Consider the following 13,608-nt stretch of genomic DNA (forward strand, 5'->3'; position numbering starts at 1 on the left):
CCTTTGTGATGATGAATGCCACGCCATCCTTTTCAAACTGTCATTCCTGGCATAGTAGATCATATGTTTGTCTGATTCAAAATGGCCAAAACCCGTCCATTTTGGCTCACTAATGCCTAGTATATCAATCTTCATGCATCCCATTTCATTTTTGACAGCTTCCAATTTTCCTAGATTCATACTTCATACATTCCATGATTAATGGATGTTTGCAGTGTTTCTCCTCAATTTGAGTGGTACCACATCAGCAATTGACAGTCTCGAAAGCTTTACCTTATCCATATGAGTAAGGCTGGTTTTACTCTGATGATGCAGCTCTTTCCCAGTCCTATTTTGAGAGCCTTGTAACGTAAGTGACTCATCTTCCTCCTCTCTATTGGACAATGTTTCTGGACTATTCATAAAGTTGCACAGTAATGTGTCAGACAGTGTTTCTCTGCTATTCATAAGACTTTCCCCAGCCAATTCTTTGAGAAGTGGTTGGCCTCTTCCTTCTTCCTAGTCTGTCTCAGTCTGCAAGCTGGGCTGATACTTGTGCACCATGTGCATCCCGCTGGGTTTGAAACACCAGTGGCACAGCCTCAAGATTCATAGCAACACATCACCACTGTAGCAGAAACCAACAGACAAGTTTGTCTCCCTTAGCTGTTGGAAACCTCTCCAAACACCCTTACTTACCCTTACAAACTTACTTACTTACCCTTACAAACATCCCTGTGGATGACTCCTCACTCTGACCTGGTCCCCTTGGCCTTTTCTGTCTTTTCTGTAATTCTCCTTGCAGAGCTGAATGAACTTCTGCATGTTCTTGTTCCCAGATCACAATGCAATTACAGATTAAGGTGGCCTCTGTTGGCATGGAGCCACATATAGCCCTTCTTCATGCACTGATAGCTCAGTGTTAATGGTGGCAGTTTCCTTACCTTTCTCTGGGACCACTGCAGTGTAGGTGAGGGAAGCATCACTAAGATTGCTCATGACAAGATAGGCAGTATTCAGTAGGCCCATGTGTCCTTCTCCAGGAAACACACAGTGGCTTCCAGGATCTCATCTACATTGAACTCCTTCTAGAATAGTGGTTGGGACCAGTTAGCAGGTTTCTTTCTTCTACTTCCTTATCTCTCTCTCTCCTTCAGGGCTAGGTGGATAATGGTATCATGGGCCTTATAGTAAGTCATGGAGTTGTATTCCTTGAGTATGATTCCCTCATACCGCAGATTTTCTTTTCCTACAAGCATAATCATAGGTTCATGAATCACAGAACTTGTCTGTGAGGGGGAGGGTAAAGACCAGCATTTGCCCATTCATTTTCCATTTATTTTTTCCTGTATGTTGTGCACTGGGCTTGATGGACACTGGACCTCTGTTTCTGCGCAGGGACTCCTCTGTAGGCATAACTCAATCCATCTTTAGTTTCTTGGAAGCAGGCTTATCTTCCACAGGAGGCAGAGGTTGTGCAGAAGGCATTAAGGTGAAAGCTGGAATGGGTGCCACAGGTAGAGCAGGCACAAAGGCTGTTGGCTAAATCATGAATTGTGGGTGGGGTGAGAGTAGGGTCCAAGGAAAGCATGGGCAGTATGTTGATCCTGGGCACATGGATGATGGATGGCATGGGGGCAATCACTGAATCTAGGTGCAGGCCTACAACAGATGCTATCAGGTGCTGGGGCTTGATAGGTATTGCTGACACAACTATGGTGTGGATGGGAAGTGCCATCTTGGATGGTCAGAGCACTGAGCTGATGGGTGGGGTTGAACTGAGAATGTTGGTGGCCTAGGATGGAGGTGGCTGGGGGTTTTCATTGGGCTCATGGGTACCAATCTTCTCTTTGGTGTCATCTTCTGGCATCAGACCGTTGGCCTTGTGGATGGTTTCAATCTACACCTGGAGGGTGATATTGTCCTGGGCAACCTGCTGGGTTCAGGTCATGCTGTCTGAGTGGCCATCCCAGGCTACCTTTTCTTCTGGCTTTTTGATCTCCTCCTCACCAATCTACTTACTGATTGCTCTTTCCTCAATACCAAAGAGGTCAATAAACTGCTCAGTCAACTGTTTCAAATTGCTCCCAATTTCCAGGCCTGAAACATACAACTCTTCATTGCTTTGCTTCTTTGGGATATAGCTGTCTTGCTGCTCCAGTAGTGGAGGTTGAGAAGCCCCATGCACAGGTGTTTTTACCTTTTGCTGATAGTAATCCTCTACCCAGTGGTGAGGAACACAATATACTCATATAGATCTGGGGTTGGAGACATTGATTTGGAAGCTTTAGGGTCATAGCCCTTGCTGACAATGACTTGATCTGGAGTTGGGAACATAGGTGGAAGCCTGGGCATCTGTAGGAGTGGGGACACTTTCTATCTTTCTTCCTCATCTGAACCCTCATCCACCTCTTATACTTGGTTGCCCTAGTCATTCTTGGAAGGAGGCTCCTCTGGCTTCTCCTTCTCCTTGTCCTCCTGATCATACTTGATCTCCAGCTTGCCTCCTCACTCTACCAAAACTTCTCAGAGTGCTCCTCAATGAGCCATCTGCTACATATAACATCGGGTTCTCTGCTGGGGCTTGAACTAGAAGACCCTGCCCACCCCCCCAGCACTCTTGTCTCAACTCCATCAATGTAACTCTGCTATTGCAAAACAAAGCAACAATCCAAGAAGCTGTGTCAGGTCTATTAGCAAAACTTCCCCACATGGGTCTTACAAATGCAAGAAACATAAGAGTGATTAATAGGAGAATGGAAAGGGGTAATAGGGAAAGAACTTATCTCAGCGGGTTGAAGATTTTTCGATGGTTGTTAAGGAATGGGATGAATGTAGCAGACATTGATGGAGTTGAGAGAAAAGTGCTAATCCAACACTACAGGTGGTTGGGTGGACCAATGGAAACTCCTGCTGGCCCCCACCTTATGGAGGTCTAGACAAGTTAGTTCTATTCACTCCACTCAGGAGGCATTTAATAATAGGAACTCCCACCTGGGACCAGTTGAAGCAGAGACTCAGCTAATTGATGAGGACAAAGACTGACAGGAGGGCTAGGGTCTTCTAGTTCAGGCCCCAGCAGAGGACCTTAGGCCATATGCACATGTGTGGGTAAAATGGCCTGGGGGTGGGGAAGAGACCTTCTTGGGACTCCTGGACATAGGAGCCCAATGTACCATCATCCTGAAACCTGTCAATGAAATGTTGAAGGGGCCTAAGACTGGGGGTATATGAGGATACAACAGTTGATGGAACTAAGGTGAAGGTTTGGATGAGAATTGGAAGATTTAAATAGATGTTGTATGGAGTAGTTGCATCTCCTTTACCTGAGTGTATTATCAGTGTGGATATTATGTCTAATTGCAGAAATCTCCCTCTACCTGATATTGTAAAACTGAAGGTGTGTAAGTTTGCCCTTAGGCCAGTATTGATTGGACATACTAAATGGGAACAATTAGAATTGCCCAAACCCACTCAGGTTGCTAACTTGAAACAGTAAAGGATACCTGCTGGACAGAAGGAAATTAGTGTGAAGGCTGGAGTGTTGGTGCCAACAAATTCTCTGTATAACAGCCCGTGAAAAAGGCAGATGGCTCATGGAGACTGACATTAGACTACTGAGGCCTAAATAAAGTCATGCCATGGGTGGCTCCAGCTGTTCCAGACATGGTACCAATGGTGCAGAAAATACAACAGGCCAAAGGAGACTAGTTCACAGTGTTTGGTCTTGTAAATGCCTTTTTCTCCATATCTGTCTTGGAAAAGAGTCTGTCACAGTTTACTTTCACATGGGAAGGCTCTCAGTATACTTTCAGAGTTTTGCTATTTGAATCCATCAGCTTACTGTCATGGCTTGGTTAGGAGGGACTTGGACTTGGTGCAGATTTCATTTATGGTGATAAATTACATTGATGATATTATGTTGATAGCAAACACAGAAGAACACGATAAGGCAGATTTGAAAACAGTGGTGGCCCACATGACCAATAGAGGCTGGTTAATAAATCCAGCAAAAATCCAGGGCCTTGCACAAACAGTGAAATTCTTGGGAATAACTTGGGCAGGAGCCACCCATGATATTCCACAGGCAACCAAAAAAAAGTTGCTGTCACTACCTACCCCCAAGACTAAGCAGGAAGCCCAATGTTTAATTGGTTTATTTGGATTTTGGAGAACATACATTCCACATCTGGGAATATTGCTGGCTCCCATCCATAAAGGCACTCAGAAGAAAACTGCATTTGAATGGTGGCCCGAGCAACAGCAGGCTATGTCTGAAATACATAAAGCAGTCTCACTGTCCTTGCCTTTAGGTCCTTATGATCTACATTCAAACATGATTTTGAAGGTGTCTGCTACAAGTGGTTATGCAGACTGGAGCTTATGGCAAAAACCTGAGAATGCTGCCCTATGATGACCATTGGGATTCTGGACTAGAAAGTTTCCAGATGCTGCAGCACGACACATGCCATTTGAAAGGGAATTACTTGTCTGCTATTGGACATTGATTGAGACTACCTCAAAGACAGATGGACATAAAATTATTATAAGACCTGAAATATGCATAATGTCTTGGATGATGTCAGAGAAACACTGTAATAAGGAAGGTGGCGCCCAAAATAGTTCCAAAATAAAATAGCTCCCAAAAAAATAGAAATGGTTTATACTAGAACAAGCAACTGGAGGAATGTGAGGAGGCACCCACCATATCCATGAGCAGGTAGCCTCCTTTCCTATAGGTCCTACTCTGGAACTACCTGAGGAGCTGCCAGAACACATTGCCACATGGACAGTGTCCTATGAACAACTTTCTGTGGGTCAACAGAAGGTCACTTCGTTCACAGATGGCAGCTCTAGGGTACACAGACAACAATTAACATGGAAAGCTGCTGCATTAAGATCAGCAGACAGAAAGACCCTGATTGAAGAAGGTAAAAACAGGTCAGCTCAATGGTCTGAACTGCATGCTGTCTTCTTAGCTGTCGTGGAAGAGTTGGGCAATGGTGAAAGCTCATATGTTTGGATTTTTACTGATTCATGGGCAGTGGCCAATGGCCTGACTATATGGTCAGACAAATAAGCAATGCAAAATTGGATTACTAAGGGGACACCTGTGTTCTGGTTGCATAGTACCTAAGGTATTTAACTGCTAACCAGAAGGCTGGTGGTTCAAACCCACCAGCCACTCCTTGGAAGGAAGACTGGGCAATCTACTTCTATAGAGATACTGCTCCAAAAACCCAAGGAGGGGTTGCGATGAGTCGGATTTGACTTGATGGCAGTGAGGTTTTTTTTTTTTTTTTTTTTGGGGGGGGGGGCATAGACCTATGGAAAGCACTCTGGGAGTTCAGAGGATCCATTAGAATAAGCCATGTAAATGCCATCAGAAGAATCCCCTTCCTGAATTAGAAGGTGATTGGAATCAGCAAGTGGATATGTTGGCACACTCCCTTGAGGAGGTCATTTGGATTCATGAAATGAGTGGATATGGTGGTGTTGCAGCAATGCAGAGATGGGCTGAATCAAGACACATTTCTCTTGCACCCTCTGCTGTCAGAGGTGTCAGTTAATAAGGACTGCTCTGTCTGTCAGCAAGAAAGACAGAGGTTACAGATGGTGATGGGGTAGATTCCCTGGGGAGAAGGCCCTGCACATAGCTGGCAAGTTGATTATATAGGACTAATGATACCAGTGGCTCCACATGGCTATAAATGGGTCCTCACAGGAACAGATACTTATTGTAGACTTGGCTTTGCGTATCCTGTGACAGATGCAAATGCCAAAAACACCATTAAAGGACTGAAACAAAAGATACTGTACCAATTTCGGCCACTAAGTCATATTTCCTCAGACCAGGGAATATACTTTACATCCCTTAGGGTGCAGCAATGGGCCAAAAAGCATCATATTAAGGGGACATACCATGCTGCATACCATCCTCAAAGTAATGGTTTGATGATAGAAAATTGGAATGGGCAATTGGACATTTGTTATCTAAAACGGGGAGATAAAAGCCTGAAGGGCTGGCTCACATGCCTCCATGAGTGTGTACTCACATTCAACATTCTGGACAGATTCCTACTATTTTCCAGGGGATCAAGGGAAGAGGGAGTAGGGGAGGATGCTGGTGCCACTGTACAATTCTTCCCTGCATCACATAACATTGCTTTCTTCCTGCCAGAAGCTGTGGTCCCAGGACCTGGGATGCAGCTGCTGGTACCAGAGGCTAGGGTGATCCCTGGGCAAGAGACTGTTACTATACCCCTGAACCTGTATGCCAGAATTCCCAAGGGTCCTATGGGATGGATTGTACCTTCTCCCCATCTGGAAAAACTGAGGCTGACAGTGAATACTACCATCCTGCCCAGTGGTTGAGATAGTCCAATGGTTTTGTACCTGTGTAACCACACCCAACATGAATATGAGTAGACTGAGTGGGAAGCACTTGCTAGACTGATCTTGCTATCAGCAATCTGGATAGGCACAGCAGCTGAACTTGATATCCTTTCCCAAGGTGGGAAAATCTAGGTAAAAATAAATGATGAATGAAGGTAAAGGGATGAATAAATGGGTTATGCAGCAGAGGAAATCCAACAGTATGTTGATTCCTAAAGATAGACTCAGAGCAAGGGAATAATACTCTCTCAGTTAAATTTTATCAGATACCAGAAAGGGTGATGATGAGAAAAACTTTTGGACCAGATAGACAACTGCAGTAGAACTAAATGGCTGGTACCTGAGTAATCTCACCATTAGGACTCTTTGCCTTACTGAAGGACTAATTGTTAATGACTTTGGGACCAGTAAAAGGATTGGAAGGGCAAATTAATCCTTCAAGTATGAAAGGGCTAATGGCTAGAAGAGTCAGGGGTTCGGTGCAGTGAATTGCTTGATGTGGCTCTTCTAGCCATTGTCCTCTATTTTGTGATCTATTGTAAATCCTATTATCCATGCCTGTTTTGGGTGGTGTTGTAGTTTTGGTCATGTGTCGACTTGGCTTGGCAGCTAGTAGTAGTTAATCCTTACAATGACTGGCAATTGGCTCCTGGTGGAATTTGCCATGAGCAACTGAGTAACTGCTTTTAAACCCCTGATTGTTAAAGTCATCCATGTGGGGTATTTCTGTTGGTGCAGCACAGGTAGGATATATCTTGAGTCCTCCCTTGGAGAGTATAACTCAAATCATCATTCTTAGCTTCCTTGAGGGTATATACAGGAATCTTCTGGGAAGTTTCACTCTCCCTCTTGCTCCAGTTCTGTATTTTGGCTCACTGTCATTTCACCCCTGGATTTGGGACACTAGCTGTCATCCAATATGCTGATTAAGGTTTGTCAAACCCTGAGAACTGGGAAGATCCTTCAGACCTATTTACAGACCTGGGACATGCCAGCCTCCCAGCCCCCAGCCTCCATCATCACTACATAAGATGATCCCTCAGGTGTTTGTGAGTACTGTGAGACATTACAGTGAAATACAGAACCCTAAGACAGGGAAGATTACTGAGAGGAGGAGGAGTAGTTAATGTTTGAAATGATGGAGTGGCACAGTAGTTTGGACATTTGGGACATCTTTAATCTCCACCTCATGGGGACTGGCCTTGTGCAGATCTTTCTAAGAGAAATTGTTCAAGCAATCATGGGTGATCAGAATGGCAGTATTTGCACAAGGAGATAGCTCAGAGGGCAGGAATGCATAGGAAAGAAGGACACAGGGAAAAAGCAACCATAGGGAGGAAATGGGAAGAGAGCTGTTACATTATGAGGATTGCAATCAATGCCATGAAACAAAATATGTATGAACTACTGTATGGAAAATGAATTTGCTCTATAAACTTTCACCCAAATCACATTTTTTTTTTTTAAAAAAAAAAGCTTCCTTTAAAAGGAAAAACGAAGTCAAATTAAACAAAATATTAAATCAACAATAGTACAGGTAAAATGAAGGTATGGTAAAAATCATGACATTGGTATAAAAATGACCAAAAATTAGGAAGCACCAATTTAAACATGGGGGCTCTGGAAGTATAGTGCCTAAAGCATTTGACTGCTAACCAGAAGGCTGGCAGTTCAAACCCACCAGCCACTCCTCGGAAGGAAGGTTGGACAATCTACTTCCATAGAGATACTGCCTCAGAAACCCAAGGAGGGGTCATTATGAGTCGGGTTCGAATCGAAGGCACATAACAACAACAATTTAAACATGGGCAAATCAATGTGCAAGTTAGGATGTAAGTGTTTCAAAAATAGAGGAGAGAATAAACTGCACATTAGAGAAGTTCTGTAGTAAGTGAAATTTGAAACACACTAAAATACACATTCAACATACATATTAGAATACATATTATAATATATAATATAATGATAACATTCAAAATATATATTAGAAGTCATGAAGAAGTGACTGTCTGAAGCTCAGGAGAAACTAAAATAATAGAAAAAAACAACTAAGTAATTTAACAGTTGATCACAGTGAATTGAACTCTGCTGAATTGGTGTTTTGTGAATTAGACACTTGACAAAATAGCCTTCCACAAACAAACTTGTTTTTGAATAATTGATTTCTCCCTTATAGCAAAATGGAATATTTTGTTTGAGAGTCTTTATATGCCTCTATCATTAGACTGCAAACTTCTGAAAGTGTTGTAACACATCACTGTATTCCTCCTGATACTTAATCCATTGTATTAATTTGCTAAGCAGGAATAAACCCTGTTATGTTTGGGTGCAGGGCTATTTCCTTCACTTCACAATTTGGGACAATACAATCTTAAATCAAATTATCCATTGAGTGCAAACAAGCCAACCCAAATATCTATACGTGATAATATGTGGAGATGAATTTTAACCAGGGTTGAAAAAAAATTATCAAAAAAGACTAATTTCCACTATAGATCATGAACTATATACATTTAATTATAGAGTTCAATTAGTAATTGAATTGAGTAATCTTTAATATACAGTGATAACTCTGATCCCAATTTATAACCATTCCTTCTCAATAAGTGTTGACTTGTTAATTTCCTTCCTTATGAGTGACTAGTAAAATTATTTCTGGTCATAATTCTCATCTCATATCAAGCCTGTAGTTTCTAGTGATCCTTTTACATATCTTCAACATAATTCTTATCCTAGAATGTTTTGTGCTGAAGTTGTCATGTCCATGGTAATAAATACAGAAAATAATCTCTTTTGTTACAAATGTTCTGTATGCTGGTTTTACAGAGTGTTCAGCAGCTATATTTAAAGTATTGCTCTTCTTCACTGGCCTCTGTTAAATGTCTGCCACACAATGGCAATGCCTCATCTCTCTATTATGCAACCTTGCATCTCAATTTCTAACACGAATTTTTGCCTATTTCCTATTATGATGATATTACAGAGTTGCCAGCTCTCAAATTGGTCAGTTTGGAAAATAAACTCAACTGAAAGTAACAATTAAGTCTTTATTCATGCCCTGTGATTGTGTAAGCAAAAGACCAAAAGAGAATGTTCCATTTCTGCCCTCCCCTACAGTATGGAACATGGACAGAGTCAGATGGATCAATGCAGACAAAAGGATGTGTGGTAGTTAAGGTTGTATGTCAACTTGGCTGGGCCTGGTTGAGTGGCTAGGCCTCTGGAGGTAGTATTCCCCATGAGGAGACTGCAATCAACTACATGGCGGGATCTACAACAAGCAGCTGAGGAGCTGTTTTAGGGATGTGGTCTGCTTCCTGTATATAAGAAGCAGCTTTGGGAATGGTTTCTAGCTTACAGCATGCTTGAATCCTGCATGTAGCTGAGTCATTGTTGATCAGCACTGCCAATTGTGAGACTTTTAATGAACTTGAATTAATAGCCTGCTGTGTGGTTTGGTAATATCGGGACTGTTCCTTGTTATTTGTGACTTTGGGCTTGTCAGTCTTGGCAGCCAGCAGCTGCCTGAGTGAAGAAAAGCCTCCAGCTTCAGTGGGCCAGAAATAGTAGGCAGAGCTGAAGCCCAAGGTTGAGGGGCTTTCATCCATCCCCTAGAGCCTAGAACTTTGAACTTAGACTTAAAACCTCAAAAGTGTAAGAGAATAAATTCCTGTTTGTTAATGCCATCCCATTTGTAGTATATTTCCTGTTAGAACAGCACAGAGGTAACCAAAACAGGGTGTAAAACAGGGAGATATAGAGGTAAGAGGTCATATCACTGTCTTAGGAACCCTCAAGAAAAGGCTCCTTCAACTTTATGGACCTGGGAGCCAGAAGAAGGAGAGGAGGAATTGCTGAGTGTGGGAAAAAGTAGTGAGTTACAGTGGAGAAAAGTGTTTTAATGGCTCCCTTATAAGTTGGAAACAAATAGGATCAGTAGTTGGAAAAAGATGACTGTGGTGATAAAAACAGTGCTGGATATCATATAATTAAATTTTGTCAGATCAATAACTTACTCACTGGACATATATTTTTTCAACAAGATAAATGTCATATATTTATGTATGCTAATACTGCTATTATTCAAATTTATGCACCAACCACCAAAGCCAAAGATGAGGAAATTGAAGATTTCAACCAACTTCTGTAGTCTGAAATTGACCAAACATGCAATCAAGATGTGTTGATTATCACTGGTGACTGGAATTCAAAAGTTGGAAACAAAGAAGAGTTACCGGTAGTTGGAAAATATGGCCTTGGTGATGGAAATAATGCTGGAGATTGCATAATAGAATTTTGCAAGACCAACGACTTATTCTTTACAAATACCTTTTTTTCAACAACACAAATGATGACCATACATGTGGACTTCATAGATGGAAAACACAGGAATCAGACTGACTACATCTGTGGCAAGAGGTGATGGAGAAGTTCACTATCATTGGCCAAACAAGGCCAGGAGCTGATTGTGGAAAAGACCATCAACTGCTCATATGCAAGTTCAAGTTGAAGTTGAAGACAATTAAAACAAGTCCACAAAAACCAAAATATGACCTTGATAATATCCCTCCTGAATTCAGAGACCATTTAAAGAATGAATTTGACGTATTGAACACCAATGACCAAAAACCAGAGGGATTGTGATATGACATCAAGAACATCATCCAAGAAGAAAGCAAGAGACCATTAAAAAGACAAGAAAGGAAGAAAAGACCAAAATAGATGTCAGAAGAGACTCTGAAACTTGCCCTTGAACAGAGAGTAGCTAAAGCAAATGGAAGAAATTACAAGATAAAAGAGCTGAACAGAAGATTTCAAAGAGCAGCTCGAGCAGACAAAGCCAATTTCTATAATGAAATGTGCAAAGACCTAGAATTAGAAAACCAAAAGGGAAGAACATGCTCAGTGTTTCTCAAGCTGAAAGAGCTGAGGAAAAATTTAAGCCTCGAGTTGCAATATTGAAAGATTCTACGGGCAAAATATTGAATACTGCAAGAAACATCAAAAGAAAATGGAAGAAATATACAGAGTCACTGTACTAACAAGAATTGGTCAATGTTCATCCATATCAGGAAGTGGCACATGATCAAGAACCAATGGTATTGAAGGAAGAAGTTGAAGCTGCACTGAAGGAATTGGCGAAGAACAAGGCTCCAGGAATTGATGGAATACCCATTGAAATATTCCAACAAACATGCCCCAGTGAAGGCACTCTCTTGGCTATGCCAAGAAATTTGGAAGACAGCTACTTGGCAAACTGACTGGAGGAGATCCATATTTGTACCCATTCCAAAGAAAGGTGATCCCACAGAATGTGGAAATTATTGAACATTATCATTAATATCACATGCAAGTAAAATCTTACTGAAGATAATTCAAAAATGGTTACAGCAGTATATTGACAGAGAGCTTCCAGAAATGCAAGCTGTATTCAGAAGAGGAGGTGGTATGAGGGATATCATTACTGATGTCAGATGGATCTTAGCCGAAAGCAAAGAATACCAGAAAGATATTTACTTGTGTTTCATTGACTATGCAACAGCATTCCATTGTGTTGATCATAACAAATTATGGATAATATTGAGAAGAATGGGAATTCTAGAACACAGAACACTTGATTGTGCTCATGGGGAACCTATACATAGACTGGGAGGCTGTCATTCAAACAGAACAAGGCAATACTGCATGGTTAAAAGTCAACAAGGGAGTGCATCAGAATTGTATCCTTTCACCATATTTATTCAATCTGTATGCTGAGCAAATAATCTGAGAAGATGGATTATATGAAGAAGAACATTGTGTCAGGATTAGAGGAAGACTCATTAACAACCTGTGATATGCAGATGACACAACTTTGCTTGCTGAAAGTGAGGATGACTTGAAGTGCTTACTGATGAATATTAAAGACTACAGTCTTCAGTATGGATTACACCTTAATATAAAGAAAACAAAAATCCTCACAACTGGTCCAATAAATAGCTTCATGGTGGATGGAGAAAAGATTGAAGTTGTCAAGGATTTCATATTACTTGGTTCTACAATCAACAGCAATGGAAGCAGCAGTCAAGACATCAGATGACGTATTGCATTGGGCAAATCTGCTGCAAAAGACCTCTTTGAAATGATGAAGAGCAAAAATGTCTCCCTGAAGACTAAGGTGTACCTAACCCAAGCCATGGTATTTTTCAGTCACCTCTTATGTATGTGAGAGCTGGACAATGAATAAGGAGAAGAGTTGATGCTTTTGAGTTGTGGTGTTGGAGAAGAATGCTGAAAGTACCATGGACTGCTAAAAGGACTAATAAATCTGTCCCGGAAGAAGTGCAGCCAGAAAGCTCCATGTAAGCAAGAATGGCCAGACTTCATCTCACCTACTTTGGTCATGTTGTCAGAAGGAACCATTCGCTGGAGAAAGATAACATGCTTGGTAAAGTGGAAGGTCAACAAAGAAAGGGAAGGCCCTCAACATGGATAGACACAGTGGCTGCAACAATGGGCTCAGGTATAGTAAGGATTGTGAGGCTGGCAGAAGACCAGGTAGTGTTTCGTTCTGCTGTGCATAGTGTCACTATGAGTTGGAGATGACTCAACGACACCTAACAACAACAATAAATGTCATACATGATCACTGGTGATACAGGGTATAAGTGCTCAGCTGCTAATGGAAGAGTTGGCTGCTCAGTGGGAGAAAGATCTGGCAGTTTCCTGTCATAAAGATTACAGCCTTGGAAACTCTATGTATCAGTTCTGCTCTGTCCTTTAGGGTTGCTATGACTCAGAATTGACTTGATGGCAATGGATTTTTTTTTTCCATACACATGGACTTTGACTGATGGAATACACAGGAATCAAATCAACTACTTCTGTGGAAAGAGAGGATGGAGAATCTCAATATCATCAGCCAAAATAAGGCCAGGGGATGTGTGTGGAACAGACTATCAAATATTCACATGCAAGTTCATGTTGAAGTTTATATAAATGAAAACAAGTCCACGAGACCCAAAGTACACCCTTGAGTATATCCCACCTGAATATAGAGATCATATTATTAATATATTTGATACACTGAACAATATCATGCATATAACATAACAGATGAGTTGTGGGATGGTATCAAGGACATCATACATGAAGAAAGCAAAAGGTCATTGAAAAGACAGGAAAGAAAGAAAAGATTAAAATGTAGGTTGGAAGAGACTCTGCAACTTGATTTTGTCTTTTTTTTTTTTTTTT

General features: G+C 41.4%; 1 pseudogene; it reads right to left on the bottom strand.

Moving 5' to 3' along the window:
- Window positions 1-1,115: 1,115 nt before the first annotated feature.
- LOC103208568 lies at window positions 1,116-5,916 on the bottom strand (annotated as a pseudogene).
- Window positions 5,917-13,608: the final 7,692 nt, after the last annotated feature.

This window comes from Orycteropus afer, unplaced genomic scaffold (genome assembly GCF_000298275.1).
Source record: "Orycteropus afer afer isolate SDZICR_OR568_19922 unplaced genomic scaffold, OryAfe1.0 scaffold00455, whole genome shotgun sequence".
NCBI classification, from domain to species: domain Eukaryota; kingdom Metazoa; phylum Chordata; class Mammalia; order Tubulidentata; family Orycteropodidae; genus Orycteropus; species Orycteropus afer.